Here is an 18,310-nt window from a genome sequence, read left to right on the forward strand (position 1 = left end):
GATTTAGAGCTTGTGTTTGGAAAAGTGTTTATTTCTGTATTTCAACATGATTTGGAGCTTGTTTTTGGAAAAGTGTTTATTTCTGTATTTCAACATGATTTAGAGCTTGTTTTTGGAAAAGTGTTTATTTCTGTATTTCAACATGATTTGGAGCTTGTTTTTGGAAAAGTGTTTATTTCTATATTTCAACATGATTTGGAGCTTGATTTTGGAGAAGTGTTTATTTCTGTATTTCAATCTTGCAACTTGCTGAAAACTGTCCACAGTGGTCCTATCATCCAGTTTTAACAGTACTGAAAAACAATTCACTTTCAAAGTGCATCAAACATGATTTAGAGCTTGTTTATGGAAAAGTGTTTATTTCTGTATCTCAACATAATTTGGAGCTTGTTTTTGGAAAAGTGTTTTTTTCTGTATTTCAACATGATTTGAGCTTGTTTTTGGAAAAGTGTTTATTTCTGTATTTCAACATGATTTGGAACTTGTTTTTGGAAAAGTGTTTATTTCTGTATTTCAACATGATTTGGAGCTTGATTTTGGAGAAGTGTTTATTTCTGTATTTCAATGTTGCAACTTGCTGAAAACTGTCCACAGTGTTCCTATCATCCAGTTTTAACAGTACTGAAGAAAAAATCATTTTCAGAGTGCATCAAACATGATTTAGAGCTTGTTCATGGAAAAGTGTTTATTTTTGTATTTCAACATGATTTAGAGCTTGTTTTTGGAAAAGTGTTTATTTCTGTATTTCAATGTTGCACCTTGCTGAAAACTGTCCAAAGTGTTCCTATCATCCAGTTTTAACAGTCCTGAAAAAAAAAAAAATTCCAGAGTGCATCAAACATGATTTAGAGCTTGTTTATGGAAAAGTGTTTATTTCTGTATTTCAACATGATTTAGAGCTTGTTTTTGGAAAAGTGTTTATTTCCATATTTCAACATGATTTGGAGCTTGTTTTTTTGGAAAAGTGTTTATTTCTGTATTTCAACATGATTTAGAGCTTGTTTTTGGAAAAGTGTTTATTTCTGTATTTCAATGTTGCAACTTGCTGAAAACTGTCCACAGTGTTCCTATCATCCAGTTTTAACAGTACTGAAAAAAAAATCACTTACAGAGTACATCAAACATGATTTAGAGCTTGTTTATGGAAAAGTGTTTATTTCTGTATTTCAACATAATTTGGAGCTTGTTTTTGGAAAAGTGTTTTTTTCTGTATTTCAACATGATTTGAGCTTGTTTTTGGAAAAGTGTTTATTTCTGTATTTCAACATGATTTGGAGCTTGTTTTTGGAAAAGTGTTTATTTCTGTATTTCAACATGATTTGGAGCTTGATTTTGGAGAAGTGTTTATTTCTGTATTTCAATGTTGCAACTTGCTGAAAACTGTCCACAGTGTTCCTATCATCCAGTTTTAACAGTACTGAAGAAAAAATCATTTTCAGAGTGCATCAAACATGATTTAGAGCTTGTTCATGGAAAAGTGTTTATTTTTGTATTTCAACATGATTTAGAGCTTGTTTTTGGAAAAGTGTTTATTTCTGTATTTCAATGTTGCACCTTGCTGAAAACTGTCCACAGTGTTCCTATCATCCAGTTTTAACAGTCCTGAAAAAAAAAAAAATTCCAGAGTGCATCAAACATGATTTAGAGCTTGTTTATGGAAAAGTGTTTATTTCTGTATTTCAACATGATTTAGAGCTTGTTTTTGGAAAAGTGTTTATTTCCATATTTCAACATGATTTGGAGCTTGTTTTTTTGGAAAAGTGTTTATTTCTGTATTTCAACATGATTTAGAGCTTGTTTTTGGAAAAGTGTTTATTTCTGTATTTCAATGTTGCAACTTGCTGAAAACTGTCCACAGTGTTCCTATCATCCAGTTTTAACAGTACTGAAAAAATAATCACTTACAGAGTACATCAAACATGATTTAGAGCTTGTTTATGGAAAAGTGTTTATTTCTGTATTTCAACATGATTTGGAGGTTGTTTTTGGAAAAGTGTTTATTTCAGTATTTCAACATGATTTGGAGCTTGTTTTTGGAAAAGTGTTTATTTCTGTATTTCAACATGATTTGAGCTTGTTTTTGGAAAAGTGTTTATTTCTGTATTTCAACATGATTTAGAGCTTGTTTTTGGAAAAGTTTTTATTTCTGTATTTCAACATGATCTGGAGCTTGTTTTTGGAAAAATGTTTATTTCTGTATTTCAACATGATTTGAGCTTGTTTTTGGAAAAGTGTTTATTTCTGTATTTCAACATCATTTAGAGCTTGTTTTTGGAAAAGTGTTTATTTCTGTATTTCAACATGATTTGGGGCTTGTTTTTGGAAAAGTGATTATTTCAGTATTTCAACATGATTTCGAGCTTGTTTTTGGAAAAGTGTTTATTTCTGTATTTCAACATGATTTAGAGCTTGTTTTTGGAAAAGTGTTTATTTCTGTATTTCTACATGATTTGGAGCTTGTTTTTTTGGAAAAGTGTTTATTTCCGTATTTCAACGTGATTTGGAGCTTGTTTTTGGAAAAGTGTTTATTTCTGTATTTCAACATGATTTGAGCTTGTTTTTGGAAAAGTGTTTATTTCTGTATTTCAAAATGATTTAGAGCTTGTTTTGGAAAAGTATTTATTTCTGTATTTCAACATGATTTGGAGCTTGTTTTTGGAAAAGTGTTGATTTCAGTATTTCAACATGATTTGGAGCTTGTTTTTGGAAAAGTGTTTATTTCTATATTTCAACATGATTTGAAGCTTGTTTTTGGAAAAGTGTTTATTTCTGTATTTCAACATGATTTAGAGCTTGTTTTTGGAAAAGTGTTTATTTCTGTATTTCAATATTGCAACTTGCTGAAAACTGTCCACAGTGTTCCTATCATCCAGTTTTAACTGTACTGAAGAAAAAAAATCACTTACACAGTGCATCAAACATGATTTATAGCTTATTTTTTAAAAAGTGTTTATTTCGGTATTTCAACATGATTTTGAGCTTGTTTTTGGAAATGTGTTTATTTCTGTATTTCAATATTGCAACTTGCTGAAAACTGTCCACAGTGTTCCTATCATCCAGTTTTAACAGTACTGGAAAAAAAATGACATACAGAGTGCATCAAACATGATTTAAAGCTTGTTTTTGGAAAAGTGTTTCTTTCTGTATTTCAACATGATTTGGAGCTTGTTTTTTTGGAAAAGTGTTTATTTCTGTATTTCAACATGATTTAGAGCTTGTTTTTGGAAAAGTGTTTATTTCTGTATTTCAATGTTGCAACTTGCTGAAAACTGTCCACAGTGTTCCTATCATCCAGTTTTAACAGTACTGGAAAATAATTGACTTTCAGAGTGCATCAAACATGATTTAAAGCTTGTTTTTGGAAAAGTGTTTATTTCTGTATTTCAACATGATTTTGAGCTTGTTTTTGGAAATGTGTTTATTTCTGTATTTCACTGTTGCAACTTGCTGAAAACTGTCCACAGTGTTCCTATCATCCAGTTTTAACAGTACTGGAAAATAATTGACTTTCAGAGTGCATCAAACATGATTTAGAGCTTGTTTATGGAAAAGTGTTTATTTCTGTATTTCAACATGATTTGGAGCTTGTTTTTGGAAAAGTGTTTATTTCTATATTTCAACATGATTTGGAGCTTGTTTTTGGAAAAGTGTTTATTTCTGTATTTCAACATGATTTGGAGCTTGTTTTTGGAAAAGTGTTTATTTCTGTATTTCAACATGATTTTGAGCTTATTTTTGGAAAAGTGTTTATTTCTGTATTTCAACATGATTTAGAGCTTGTTTTTGGAAAAGTGTTTATTTCTGTATTTCAATGTTGCAACTTGCTGAAAACTGTCCACAGTGTTCCTATCATCCAGTTTTAACAGTACTGGAAAATAATTGACTTTCAGAGTGCATCAAACATGATTTAAAGCTTGTTTTTGGAAAAGTGTTTATTTCTGTATTTCAACATGATTTGGAGCTTGTTTTTGGAAAAATGTTTATTTCTGTATTTCAACATGATTTAGAGCTTGTTTTTGGAAAAGTGTTTATTTCTGTATTTCAACATGATTTGGAGCTTGTTTTTGGAAAAGTGTTTATTTCTATATTTCAACATGATTTGGAGCTTGATTTTGGAGAAGTGTTTATTTCTGTATTTCAATCTTGCAACTTGCTGAAAACTGTCCACAGTGGTCCTATCATCCAGTTTTAACAGTACTGAAAAACAATTCACTTTCAAAGTGCATCAAACATGATTTAGAGCTTGTTTATGGAAAAGTGTTTATTTCTGTATTTCAACATAATTTGGAGCTTGTTTTTGGAAAAGTGTTTTTTTCTGTATTTCAACATGATTTGAGCTTGTTTTTGGAAAAGTGTTTATTTCTGTATTTCAACATGATTTGGAGCTTGTTTTTGGAAAAGTGTTTATTTCTGTATTTCAACCATGATTTGGAGCTTGATTTTGGAGAAGTGTTTATTTCTGTATTTCAATGTTGCAACTTGCTGAAAACTGTCCACAGTGTTCCTATCATCCAGTTTTAACAGTACTGAAGAAAAAATCATTTTCAGAGTGCATCAAACATGATTTAGAGCTTGTTCATGGAAAAGTGTTTATTTTTGTATTTCAACATGATTTAGAGCTTGTTTTTGGAAAAGTGTTTATTTCTGTATTTCAATGTTGCACCTTGCTGAAAACTGTCCACAGTGTTCCTATCATCCAGTTTTAACAGTCCTGAAAAAAAAAAAATTCCAGAGTGCATCAAACATGATTTAGAGCTTGTTTATGGAAAAGTGTTTATTTCTGTATTTCAACATGATTTAGAGCTTGTTTTTGGAAAAGTGTTTATTTCCATATTTCAACATGATTTGGAGCTTGTTTTTTTGGAAAAGTGTTTATTTCTGTATTTCAACATGATTTAGAGCTTGTTTTTGGAAAAGTGTTTATTTCTGTATTTCAACATGATTTGAGCTTGTTTTTGGAAAAGTGTTTATTTCTGTATTTCAACATCATTTAGAGCTTGTTTTTGGAAAAGTGTTTATTTCTGTATTTCAACATGATTTGGGAATTGTTTTTGGAAAAGTGATTATTTCAGTATTTCAACATGATTTCGAGCTTTTTTTTGGAAAAGTGTTTATTTCTGTATTTCAACATGATTTAGAGCTTGTTTTTGGAAAAGTGTTTATTTCTGTATTTCTACATGATTTGGAGCTTGTTTTTTTGGAAAAGTGTTTATTTCTGTATTTCAACATGATTTAGAGCTTGTTTTTGGAAAAGTGTTTATTTCTGTATTTCAATGTTGCAACTTGCTGAAAACTGTCCACAGTGTTCATATCATCCAGTTTTAACAGTACTGAAGAAAAAATATCACTTACACAGTGCATCAAACATGATTTAGAGCTTTTTTTTTTTTACGTGTTTATTTCTGTATTTCAACATGATTTTGAGATTGTTTTTGGAAATGTGTTTATTTCTTTATTTCAATATTGCAACTTGCTGAAAACTGTCCACAGTGTTCCTATCATCCAGTTTTAACAGTACTGGAAAAAAATTGACTTTCAGAGTGCATCAAACATGATTTAGAGCTTGTTTATGGAAAAGTGTTTATTTCCGTATTTCAACGTGATTTGGAGCTTGTTTTTGGAAAAGTGTTTATTTCTGTATTTCAACATGATTTGAGCTTGTTTTTGGAAAAGTGTTTATTTCTGTATTTCAAAATGATTTAGAGCTTGTTTTGGAAAAGTGTTTATTTCTGTATTTCAACATGATTTGGAGCTTGTTTTTGGAAAAGTGTTTATTTCTGTATTTCAACATGATTTGAGCTTGTTTTTGGAAAAGTGTTTATTTCTGTATTTCAAAATGATTTAGAGCTTGTTTTGGAAAAGTGTTTATTTCTGTATTTCAACATGATTTGGAGCTTGTTTTTGGAAAAGTGTTGATTTCAGTATTTCAACATGATTTGGAGCTTGTTTTTGGAAAAGTGGTTATTTCTATATTTCAACATGATTTGGAGCTTGTTTTTGGAAATGTGTTTATTTCTGTATTTCAATATTGCAACTTGCTGAAAACTGTCCACAGTGTTCCTATCATCCAGTTTTAACAGTACTGGAAAAAAATTGACTTTCAGAGTGCATCAAACATGATTTAGAGCTTGTTTATGGAAAAGTTTTTATTTCTGTATTTCAACATGATTTGGAGCTTGTTTTTGGAAAAGTGTTTATTTCTGTATTTCAACATGATTTAGAGCTTGTTTTTGGAAAAGTGTTTATTTCTATATTTCAACATGATTTGGAGCTTGTTTTTGGAAAAGTGTTTATTTCTGTATTTCAACATGATTTAGAGCTTGTTTTTGGAAAAGTGTTTATTTCTGTATTTCAACATGATTTAGAGCTTGTTTTTGGAAAAGTGTTTATTTCTGTATTTCAACATAATTTGGAGCTTGTTTTTGGAAAAGTGTTTTTTTCTGTATTTCAACATGATTTGAGCTTGTTTTTGGAAAAGTGTTTATTTCTGTATTTCAACATGATTTGGAGCTTGTTTTTGGAAAAGTGTTTATTTCTGTATTTCAACATGATTTGGAGCTTGATTTTGGAGAAGTGTTTATTTCTGTATTTCAATGTTGCAACTTGCTGAAAACTGTCCACAGTGTTCCTATCATCCAGTTTTAACAGTACTGAAGAAAAAATCATTTTCAGAGTGCATCAAACATTATTTAGAGCTTGTTCATGGAAAAGTGTTTATTTTTGTATTTCAACATGATTTAGAGCTTGTTTTTGGAAAAGTGTTTATTTCTGTATTTCAATGTTGCACCTTGCTGAAAACTGTCCACAGTGTTCCTATCATCCAGTTTTAACAGTCCTGAAAAAGAAAAAAAATTCCAGAGTGCATCAAACATGATTTAGAGCTTGTTTATGGAAAAGTGTTTATTTCTGTATTTCAACATGATTTAGAGCTTGTTTTTGGAAAAGTGTTTATTTCCATATTTCAACATGATTTGAAGCTTGTTTTTTTGGAAAAGTGTTTATTTCTGTATTTCAACATGATTTAGAGCTTGTTTTTGGAAAAGTGTTTATTTCTGTATTTCAACATGATTTGAGCTTGTTTTTGGAAAAGTGTTTATTTCTGTATTTCAACATGATTTAGAGCTTGTTTTTGGAAAAGTGTTTATTTCTGTATTTCAACATGATTTGAGCTTGTTTTTGGAAAAGTGTTTATTTCTGTATTTCAATGTTGCAACTTGCTGAAAACTGTCCACAGTGTTCCTATCATCCAGTTTTAACAGTACTGAAAAAAAATTGACTTTCAGAGTGCATCAAACATGATTTAGAGCTTGTTTATGGAAAAGTGTTTATTTCTGTATTTCAACATGATTTGGAGCTTGTTTTTGGAAAAGTGTTTATTTCTGTATTTCAACATGATTTAGAGCTTGTTTTTGGAAAAGTGTTTATTTCTATATTTCAACATGATTTGGAGCTTGTTTTTGGAAAAGTGTTTATTTCTGTATTTCAACATGATTTAGAGCTTGTTTTTGGAAAAGTGTTTATTTCTGTATTTCAACATGATTTAGAGCTTGTTTTTGGAAAAGTGTTTATTTCTGTATTTCAACATAATTTGGAGCTTGTTTTTGGAAAAGTGTTTTTTTTCTGTATTTCAACATGATTTGAGCTTGTTTTTGGAAAAGTGTTTATTTCTGTATTTCAACATGATTTGGAGCTTGTTTTTGGAAAAGTGTTTATTTCTGTATTTCAACATGATTTGGAGCTTGATTTTGGAGAAGTGTTTATTTCTGTATTTCAATGTTGCAACTTGCTGAAAACTGTCCACAGTGTTCCTATCATCCAGTTTTAACAGTACTGAAGAAAAAATCATTTTCAGAGTGCATCAAACATTATTTAGAGCTTGTTCATGGAAAAGTGTTTATTTTTGTATTTCAACATGATTTAGAGCTTGTTTTTGGAAAAGTGTTTATTTCTGTATTTCAATGTTGCACCTTGCTGAAAACTGTCCACAGTGTTCCTATCATCCAGTTTTAACAGTCCTGAAAAAGAAAAAAAATTCCAGAGTGCATCAAACATGATTTAGAGCTTGTTTATGGAAAAGTGTTTATTTCTGTATTTCAACATGATTTAGAGCTTGTTTTTGGAAAAGTGTTTATTTCCATATTTCAACATGATTTGAGCTTGTTTTTGGAAAAGTGTTTATTTCTGTATTTCAACATGATTTAGAGCTTGTTTTTGGAAAAGTGTTTATTTCTGTATTTCAACATGATCTGGAGCTTGTTTTTGGAAAAATGTTTATTTCTGTATTTCAACATGATTTGAGCTTGTTTTTGGAAAAGTGTTTATTTCTGTATTTCAACATCATTTAGAGCTTGTTTTTGGAAAAGTGTTTATTTCTGTATTTCAACATGATTTGGGGCTTGTTTTTGGAAAACTGATTATTTCAGTATTTCAACATGATTTCGAGCTTGTTTTTGGAAAAGTGTTTATTTCTGTATTTCAACATGATTTAGAGCTTGTTTTTGGAAAAGTGTTTATTTCTGTATTTCTACATGATTTGGAGCTTGTTTTTTTGGAAAAGTGTTTATTTCTGTATTTCAACATGATTTAGAGCTTGTTTTTGGAAAAGTGTTTATTTCTGTATTTCAATGTTGCAACTTGCTGAAAACTGTCCACAGTGTTCATATCATCCAGTTTTAACAGTACTGGAAAAAAATTGACTTTCAGAGTGCATCAAACATGATTTAGACCTTGTTTATGGAAAAGTGTTTATTTCTGTATTTCAACATGATTTAGAGCTTGTTTTTGGAAAAGTGTTATTTCTCTATTTCAACATGATTTGGAGCTTGTTTTTTTGGAAAAGTGTTTATTACTGTATTTTAACATGATTTTGAGCTTGTTTTTGGAAATGTGTTTATTTCTGTATTTCAATAATGCAACTTGCTGAAAACTGTCCACAGTGTTCCTATAATCCAGTTTTAACCGTACTGGAAAACATTTTTACTTTCAGAGTGCATCAAACATGATTTAGAGCTTGTTTATGGAAAAGTGTTTATTTCCGTATTTCAACGTGATTTGGAGCTTGTTTTTGGAAAAGTGTTTATTTCTGTATTTCAACATGATTTGAGCTTGTTTTTGGAAAAGTGTTTATTTCTGTATTTCAAAATGATTTAGAGCTTGTTTTGGAAAAGTGTTTATTTCTGTATTTCAACATGATTTGGAGCTTGTTTTTGGAAAAGTGTTGATTTCAGTATTTCAACATGATTTGAGCTTGTTTTTGGAAAAGTGTTTATTTCTGTATTTCAACATCTTTTAGAGCTTGTTTTTGGAAAAGTGTTTATTTCTGTATTTCAACATGATTTGGGGCTTGTTTTTGGAAAAGTGATTATTTCAGTATTTCAACATGATTTCGAGCTTGTTTTTGGAAAAGTGTTTACTTCTGTATTTCAACAATATTTAGAGCTTGTTTTTGGAAAAGTGTTTATTTCTGTATTTCAACATGATTTGGGGCTTGTTTTTGGAAAACTGATTATTTCAGTATTTCAACATGATTTCGAGCTTGTTTTTGGAAAAGTGTTTATTTCTGTATTTCAACATGATTTAGAGCTTGTTTTTGGAAAAGTGTTTATTTCTGTATTTCTACATGATTTGGAGCTTGTTTTTTTGGAAAAGTGTTTATTTCTGTATTTCAACATGATTTAGAGCTTGTTTTTGGAAAAGTGTTTATTTCTGTATTTCAATGTTGCAACTTGCTGAAAACTGTCCACAGTGTTCATATCATCCAGTTTTAACAGTACTGGAAAAAAAATTGACTTTCAGAGTGCATCAAACATGATTTAGACCTTGTTTATGGAAAAGTGTTTATTTCTGTATTTCAACATGATTTAGAGCTTGTTTTTGGAAAAGTGTTATTTCTCTATTTCAACATGATTTGGAGCTTGTTTTTTTGGAAAAGTGTTTATTACTGTATTTTAACATGATTTTGAGCTTGTTTTTGGAAATGTGTTTATTTCTGTATTTCAATAATGCAACTTGCTGAAAACTGTCCACAGTGTTCCTATAATCCAGTTTTAACCGTACTGGAAAACATTTTTACTTTCAGAGTGCATCAAACATGATTTAGAGCTTGTTTATGGAAAAGTGTTTATTTCCGTATTTCAACGTGATTTGGAGCTTGTTTTTGGAAAAGTGTTTATTTCTGTATTTCAACATGATTTGAGCTTGTTTTTGGAAAAGTGTTTATTTCTGTATTTCAAAATGATTTAGAGCTTGTTTTGGAAAAGTGTTTATTTCTGTATTTCAACATGATTTGGAGCTTGTTTTTGGAAAAGTGTTGATTTCAGTATTTCAACATGATTTGAGCTTGTTTTTGGAAAAGTGTTTATTTCTGTATTTCAACATCATTTAGAGCTTGTTTTTGGAAAAGTGTTTATTTCTGTATTTCAACATGATTTGGGGCTTGTTTTTGGAAAAGTGATTATTTCAGTATTTCAACATGATTTCGAGCTTGTTTTTGGAAAAGTGTTTATTTCTGTATTTCAACATGATTTAGAGCTTGTTTTTGGAAAAGTGTTTATTTCTGTATTTCTACATGATTTGGAGCTTGTTTTTTTGGAAAAGTGTTTATTTCTGTATTTCAACATGATTTAGAGCTTGTTTTTGGAAAAGTGTTTATTTCTGTATTTCAATGTTGCAACTTGCTGAAAACTGTCCACAGTGTTCATATCATCCAGTTTTAACAGTACTGAAGAAAAAATATCACTTACACAGTGCATCAAACATGATTTAGAGCTTTTTTTTTTTAAGTGTTTATTTCTGTATTTCAACATGATTTTGAGCTTGTTTTTGGAAATGTGTTTATTTCTTTATTTCAATATTGCAACTTGCTGAAAACTGTCCACAGTGTTCCTATAATCCAGTTTTAACCGTACTGGAAAACATTTTTACTTTCAGAGTGCATCAAACATGATTTAGAGCTTGTTTATGGAAAAGTGTTTATTTCCGTATTTCAACGTGATTTGGAGCTTGTTTTTGGAAAAGTGTTTATTTCTGTATTTCAACATGATTTGAGCTTGTTTTTGGAAAAGTGTTTATTTCTGTATTTCAAAATGATTTAGAGCTTGTTTTGGAAAAGTGTTTATTTCTGTATTTCAACATGATTTGGAGCTTGTTTTTGGAAAAGTGTTGATTTCAGTATTTCAACATGATTTGAGCTTGTTTTTGGAAAAGTGTTTATTTCAGTATTTCAACATGATTTGGAGCTTGTTTTTGGAAAAGTGGTTATTTCTATATTTCAACATGATTTGGAGCTTGTTTTTGGAAATGTGTTTATTTCTGTATTTCAATATTGCAACTTGCTGAAAACTGTCCACAGTGTTCCTATCATCCAGTTTTAACAGTACTGGAAAAAAATTGACTTTCAGAGTGCATCAAACATGATTTAGAGCTTGTTTATGGAAAAGTGTTTATTTCTGTATTTCAACATGATTTGGAGCTTGTTTTTGGAAAAGTGTTTATTTCTGTATTTCAACATGATTTAGAGCTTGTTTTTGGAAAAGTGTTTATTTCTATATTTCAACATGATTTGGAGCTTGTTTTTGGAAAAGTGTTTATTTCAGTATTTCAACATGATTTGGAGCTTGTTTTTGGAAAAGTGGTTATTTCTATATTTCAACATGATTTGGAGCTTGTTTTTGGAAAAGTGTTTATTTCTGTATTTCAACATGATTTGGAGCTTGATTTTGGAGAAGTGTTTATTTCTGTATTTCAATGTTGCAACTTGCTGAAAACTGTCCACAGTGTTCCTATCATCCAGTTTTAACAGTACTGAAGAAAAAATCATTTTCAGAGTGCATCAAACATTATTTAGAGCTTGTTCATGGAAAAGTGTTTATTTTTGTATTTCAACATGATTTAGAGCTTGTTTTTGGAAAAGTGTTTATTTCTGTATTTCAATGTTGCACCTTGCTGAAAACTGTCCACAGTGTTCCTATCATCCAGTTTTAACAGTCCTGAAAAAGAAAAAAAATTCCAGAGTGCATCAAACATGATTTAGAGCTTGTTTATGGAAAAGTGTTTATTTCTGTATTTCAACATGATTTAGAGCTTGTTTTTGGAAAAGTGTTTATTTCCATATTTCAACATGATTTGAAGCTTGTTTTTTTGGAAAAGTGTTTATTTCTGTATTTCAACATGATTTAGAGCTTGTTTTTGGAAAAGTGTTTATTTCTGTATTTCAACATGATTTGAGCTTGTTTTTGGAAAAGTGTTTATTTCTGTATTTCAACATGATTTAGAGCTTGTTTTTGGAAAAGTGTTTATTTCCATATTTCAACATGATTTGGAGCTTGTTTTTTTGGAAAAGTGTTTATTTCTGTATTTCAACATGATTTAGAGCTTGTTTTTGGAAAAGTGTTTATTTCTGTATTTCAACATGATTTGAGCTTGTTTTTGGAAAAGTGTTTATTTCTGTATTTCAATGTTGCAACTTGCTGAAAACTGTCCACAGTGTTCATATCATCCAGTTTTAACAGTACTGGAAAGAAATTGACTTTCAGAGTGCATCAAACATGATTTAGACCTTGTTTATGGAAAAGTGTTTATTTCTGTATTTCAACATCATTTAGAGCTTGTTTTTGGAAAAGTGTTTATTTCTGTATTTCAACATGATTTGGGGCTTGTTTTTGGAAAAGTGATTATTTCAGTATTTCAACATGATTTCGAGCTTGTTTTTGGAAAAGTGTTTATTTCTGTATTTCAACATGATTTAGAGCTTGTTTTTGGAAAAGTGTTTATTTCTGTATTTCAACATGATTTAGAGCTTGTTTTTGGAAAAGTGTTTATTTCTGTATTTCAACATAATTTGGAGCTTGTTTTTGGAAAAGTGTTTTTTTTCTGTATTTCAACATGATTTGAGCTTGTTTTTGGAAAAGTGTTTATTTCTGTATTTCAACATGATTTGGAGCTTGTTTTTGGAAAAGTGTTTATTTCTGTATTTCAACATGATTTGGAGCTTGATTTTGGAGAAGTGTTTATTTCTGTATTTCAATGTTGCAACTTGCTGAAAACTGTCCACAGTGTTCCTATCATCCAGTTTTAACAGTACTGAAGAAAAAATCATTTTCAGAGTGCATCAAACATTATTTAGAGCTTGTTCATGGAAAAGTGTTTATTTTTGTATTTCAACATGATTTAGAGCTTGTTTTTGGAAAAGTGTTTATTTCTGTATTTCAATGTTGCACCTTGCTGAAAACTGTCCACAGTGTTCCTATCATCCAGTTTTAACAGTCCTGAAAAAGAAAAAAAATTCCAGAGTGCATCAAACATGATTTAGAGCTTGTTTATGGAAAAGTGTTTATTTCTGTATTTCAACATGATTTAGAGCTTGTTTTTGGAAAAGTGTTTATTTCCATATTTCAACATGATTTGAAGCTTGTTTTTTTGGAAAAGTGTTTATTTCTGTATTTCAACATGATTTAGAGCTTGTTTTTGGAAAAGTGTTTATTTCTGTATTTCAACATGATTTGAGCTTGTTTTTGGAAAAGTGTTTATTTCTGTATTTCAACATGATTTAGAGCTTGTTTTTGGAAAAGTGTTTATTTCTGTATTTCAACATGATTTGAGCTTGTTTTTGGAAAAGTGTTTATTTCTGTATTTCAATGTTGCAACTTGCTGAAAACTGTCCACAGTGTTCCTATCATCCAGTTTTAACAGTACTGAAAAAAAAATCACTTACAGAGTACATCAAACATGATTTAGAGCTTGTTTATGGAAAAGTGTTCATTTCTGTATTTCAACATGATTTGGAGCTTGTTTTTGGAAAAGTGTTTATTTCAGTATTTCAACATGATTTGGAGCTTGTTTTTGGAAAAGTGTTTATTTCTGTATTTCAACATGATTTGAGCTTGTTTTTGGAAAAGTGTTTATTTCTGTATTTCAACATGATTTAGAGCTTGTTTTTGGAAAAGTGTTTATTTCTGTATTTCAACATGATCTGGAGCTTGTTTTTGGAAAAATGTTTATTTCTGTATTTCAACATGATTTGAGCTTGTTTTTGGAAAAGTGTTTATTTCTGTATTTCAACATCATTTAGAGCTTGTTTTTGGAAAAGTGTTTATTTCTGTATTTCAACATGATTTGGGGCTTGTTTTTGGAAAACTGATTATTTCAGTATTTCAACATGATTTCGAGCTTGTTTTTGGAAAAGTGTTTATTTCTGTATTTCAACATGATTTAGAGCTTGTTTTTGGAAAAGTGTTTATTTCTGTATTTCTACATGATTTGGAGCTTGTTTTTTTGGAAAAGTGTTTATTTCTGTATTTCAACATGATTTAGAGCTTGTTTTTGGAAAAGTGTTTATTTCTGTATTTCAATGTTGCAACTTGCTGAAAACTGTCCACAGTGTTCATATCATCCAGTTTTAACAGTACTGGAAAAAAATTGACTTTCAGAGTGCATCAAACATGATTTAGACCTTGTTTATGGAAAAGTGTTTATTTCTGTATTTCAACATGATTTAGAGCTTGTTTTTGGAAAAGTGTTATTTCTCTATTTCAACATGATTTGGAGCTTGTTTTTTTGGAAAAGTGTTTATTACTGTATTTTAACATGATTTTGAGCTTGTTTTTGGAAATGTGTTTATTTCTGTATTTCAATAATGCAACTTGCTGAAAACTGTCCACAGTGTTCCTATAATCCAGTTTTAACCGTACTGGAAAACATTTTTACTTTCAGAGTGCATCAAACATGATTTAGAGCTTGTTTATGGAAAAGTGTTTATTTCCGTATTTCAACGTGATTTGGAGCTTGTTTTTGGAAAAGTGTTTATTTCTGTATTTCAACATGATTTGAGCTTGTTTTTGGAAAAGTGTTTATTTCTGTATTTCAAAATGATTTAGAGCTTGTTTTGGAAAAGTGTTTATTTCTGTATTTCAACATGATTTGGAGCTTGTTTTTGGAAAAGTGTTGATTTCAGTATTTCAACATGATTTGAGCTTGTTTTTGGAAAAGTGTTTATTTCTGTATTTCAACATCATTTAGAGCTTGTTTTTGGAAAAGTGTTTATTTCTGTATTTCAACATGATTTGGGGCTTGTTTTTGGAAAAGTGATTATTTCAGTATTTCAACATGATTTCGAGCTTGTTTTTGGAAAAGTGTTTATTTCTGTATTTCAACATGATTTAGAGCTTGTTTTTGGAAAAGTGTTTATTTCTGTATTTCTACATGATTTGGAGCTTGTTTTTTTGGAAAAGTGTTTATTTCTGTATTTCAACATGATTTAGAGCTTGTTTTTGGAAAAGTGTTTATTTCTGTATTTCAACATGATTTGAGCTTGTTTTTGGAAAAGTGTTTATTTCTGTATTTCAACATCATTTAGAGCTTGTTTTTGGAAAAGTGTTTATTTCTGTATTTCAACATGATTTGGGGCTTGTTTTTGGAAAACTGATTATTTCAGTATTTCAACATGATTTCGAGCTTGTTTTTGGAAAAGTGTTTATTTCTGTATTTCAACATGATTTAGAGCTTGTTTTTGGAAAAGTGTTTATTTCTGTATTTCTACATGATTTGGAGCTTGTTTTTTTGGAAAAGTGTTTATTTCTGTATTTCAACATGATTTAGAGCTTGTTTTTGGAAAAGTGTTTATTTCTGTATTTCAATGTTGCAACTTGCTGAAAACTGTCCACAGTGTTCATATCATCCAGTTTTAACAGTACTGGAAAAAAATTGACTTTCAGAGTGCATCAAACATGATTTAGACCTTGTTTATGGAAAAGTGTTTATTTCTGTATTTCAACATGATTTAGAGCTTGTTTTTGGAAAAGTGTTATTTCTCTATTTCAACATGATTTGGAGCTTGTTTTTTTGGAAAAGTGTTTATTACTGTATTTTAACATGATTTTGAGCTTGTTTTTGGAAATGTGTTTATTTCTGTATTTCAATATTGCAACTTGCTGAAAACTGTCCACAGTGTTCCTATAATCCAGTTTTAACCGTACTGGAAAACATTTTTACTTTCAGAGTGCATCAAACATGATTTAGAGCTTGTTTATGGAAAAGTGTTTATTTCCGTATTTCAACGTGATTTGGAGCTTGTTTTTGGAAAAGTGTTTATTTCTGTATTTCAACATGATTTGAGCTTGTTTTTGGAAAAGTGTTTATTTCTGTATTTCAAAATGATTTAGAGCTTGTTTTGGAAAAGTGTTTATTTCTGTATTTCAACATGATTTGGAGCTTGTTTTTGGAAAAGTGTTGATTTCAGTATTTCAACATGATTTGAGCTTGTTTTTGGAAAAGTGTTTATTTCTGTATTTCAACATCATTTAGAGCTTGTTTTTGGAAAAGTGTTTATTTCTGTATTTCAACATGATTTGGGGCTTGTTTTTGGAAAAGTGATTATTTCAGTATTTCAACATGATTTCGAGCTTGTTTTTGGAAAAGTGTTTATTTCTGTATTTCAACATGATTTAGAGCTTGTTTTTGGAAAAGTGTTTATTTCTGTATTTCTACATGATTTGGAGCTTGTTTTTTTGGAAAAGTGTTTATTTCTGTATTTCAACATGATTTAGAGCTTGTTTTTGGAAAAGTGTTTATTTCTGTATTTCAACATGATTTGAGCTTGTTTTTGGAAAAGTGTTTATTTCTGTATTTCAAAATGATTTAGAGCTTGTTTTGGAAAAGTGTTTATTTCTGTATTTCAACATGATTTGGAGCTTGTTTTTGGAAAAGTGTTGATTTCAGTATTTCAACATGATTTGAGCTTGTTTTTGGAAAAGTGTTTATTTCAGTATTTCAACATGATTTGGAGCTTGTTTTTGGAAAAGTGGTTATTTCTATATTTCAACATGATTTGGAGCTTGTTTTTGGAAATGTGTTTATTTCTGTATTTCAATATTGCAACTTGCTGAAAACTGTCCACAGTGTTCCTATCATCCAGTTTTAACAGTACTGGAAAAAAATTGACTTTCAGAGTGCATCAAACATGATTTAGAGCTTGTTTATGGAAAAGTGTTTATTTCTGTATTTCAACATGATTTGGAGCTTGTTTTTGGAAAAGTGTTTATTTCTGTATTTCAACATGATTTAGAGCTTGTTTTTGGAAAAGTGTTTATTTCTATATTTCAACATGATTTGGAGCTTGTTTTTGGAAAAGTGTTTATTTCAGTATTTCAACATGATTTGGAGCTTGTTTTTGGAAAAGTGGTTATTTCTATATTTCAACATGATTTGGAGCTTGTTTTTGGAAAAGTGTTTATTTCTGTATTTCAACATGATTTGGAGCTTGATTTTGGAGAAGTGTTTATTTCTGTATTTCAATGTTGCAACTTGCTGAAAACTGTCCACAGTGTTCCTATCATCCAGTTTTAACAGTACTGAAGAAAAAATCATTTTCAGAGTGCATCAAACATTATTTAGAGCTTGTTCATGGAAAAGTGTTTATTTTTGTATTTCAACATGATTTAGAGCTTGTTTTTGGAAAAGTGTTTATTTCTGTATTTCAATGTTGCACCTTGCTGAAAACTGTCCACAGTGTTCCTATCATCCAGTTTTAACAGTCCTGAAAAAGAAAAAAAATTCCAGAGTGCATCAAACATGATTTAGAGCTTGTTTATGGAAAAGTGTTTATTTCTGTATTTCAACATGATTTAGAGCTTGTTTTTGGAAAAGTGTTTATTTCCATATTTCAACATGATTTGAAGCTTGTTTTTTTGGAAAAGTGTTTATTTCTGTATTTCAACATGATTTAGAGCTTGTTTTTGGAAAAGTGTTTATTTCTGTATTTCAACATGATTTGAGCTTGTTTTTGGAAAAGTGTTTATTTCTGTATTTCAACATGATTTAGAGCTTGTTTTTGGAAAAGTGTTTATTTCCATATTTCAACATGATTTGGAGCTTGTTTTTTTGGAAAAGTGTTTATTTCTGTATTTCAACATGATTTAGAGCTTGTTTTTGGAAAAGTGTTTATTTCTGTATTTCAACATGATTTGAGCTTGTTTTTGGAAAAGTGTTTATTTCTGTATTTCAATGTTGCAACTTGCTGAAAACTGTCCACAGTGTTCATATCATCCAGTTTTAACAGTACTGGAAAGAAATTGACTTTCAGAGTGCATCAAACATGATTTAGACCTTGTTTATGGAAAAGTGTTTATTTCTGTATTTCAACATCATTTAGAGCTTGTTTTTGGAAAAGTGTTTATTTCTGTATTTCAACATGATTTGGGGCTTGTTTTTGGAAAAGTGATTATTTCAGTATTTCAACATGATTTCGAGCTTGTTTTTGGAAAAGTGTTTATTTCTGTATTTCAACATGATTTAGAGCTTGTTTTTGGAAAAGTGT

Source organism: Salvelinus fontinalis, chromosome 2 (genome assembly GCF_029448725.1).
Source record: "Salvelinus fontinalis isolate EN_2023a chromosome 2, ASM2944872v1, whole genome shotgun sequence".
Classification (NCBI taxonomy): domain Eukaryota; kingdom Metazoa; phylum Chordata; class Actinopteri; order Salmoniformes; family Salmonidae; genus Salvelinus; species Salvelinus fontinalis.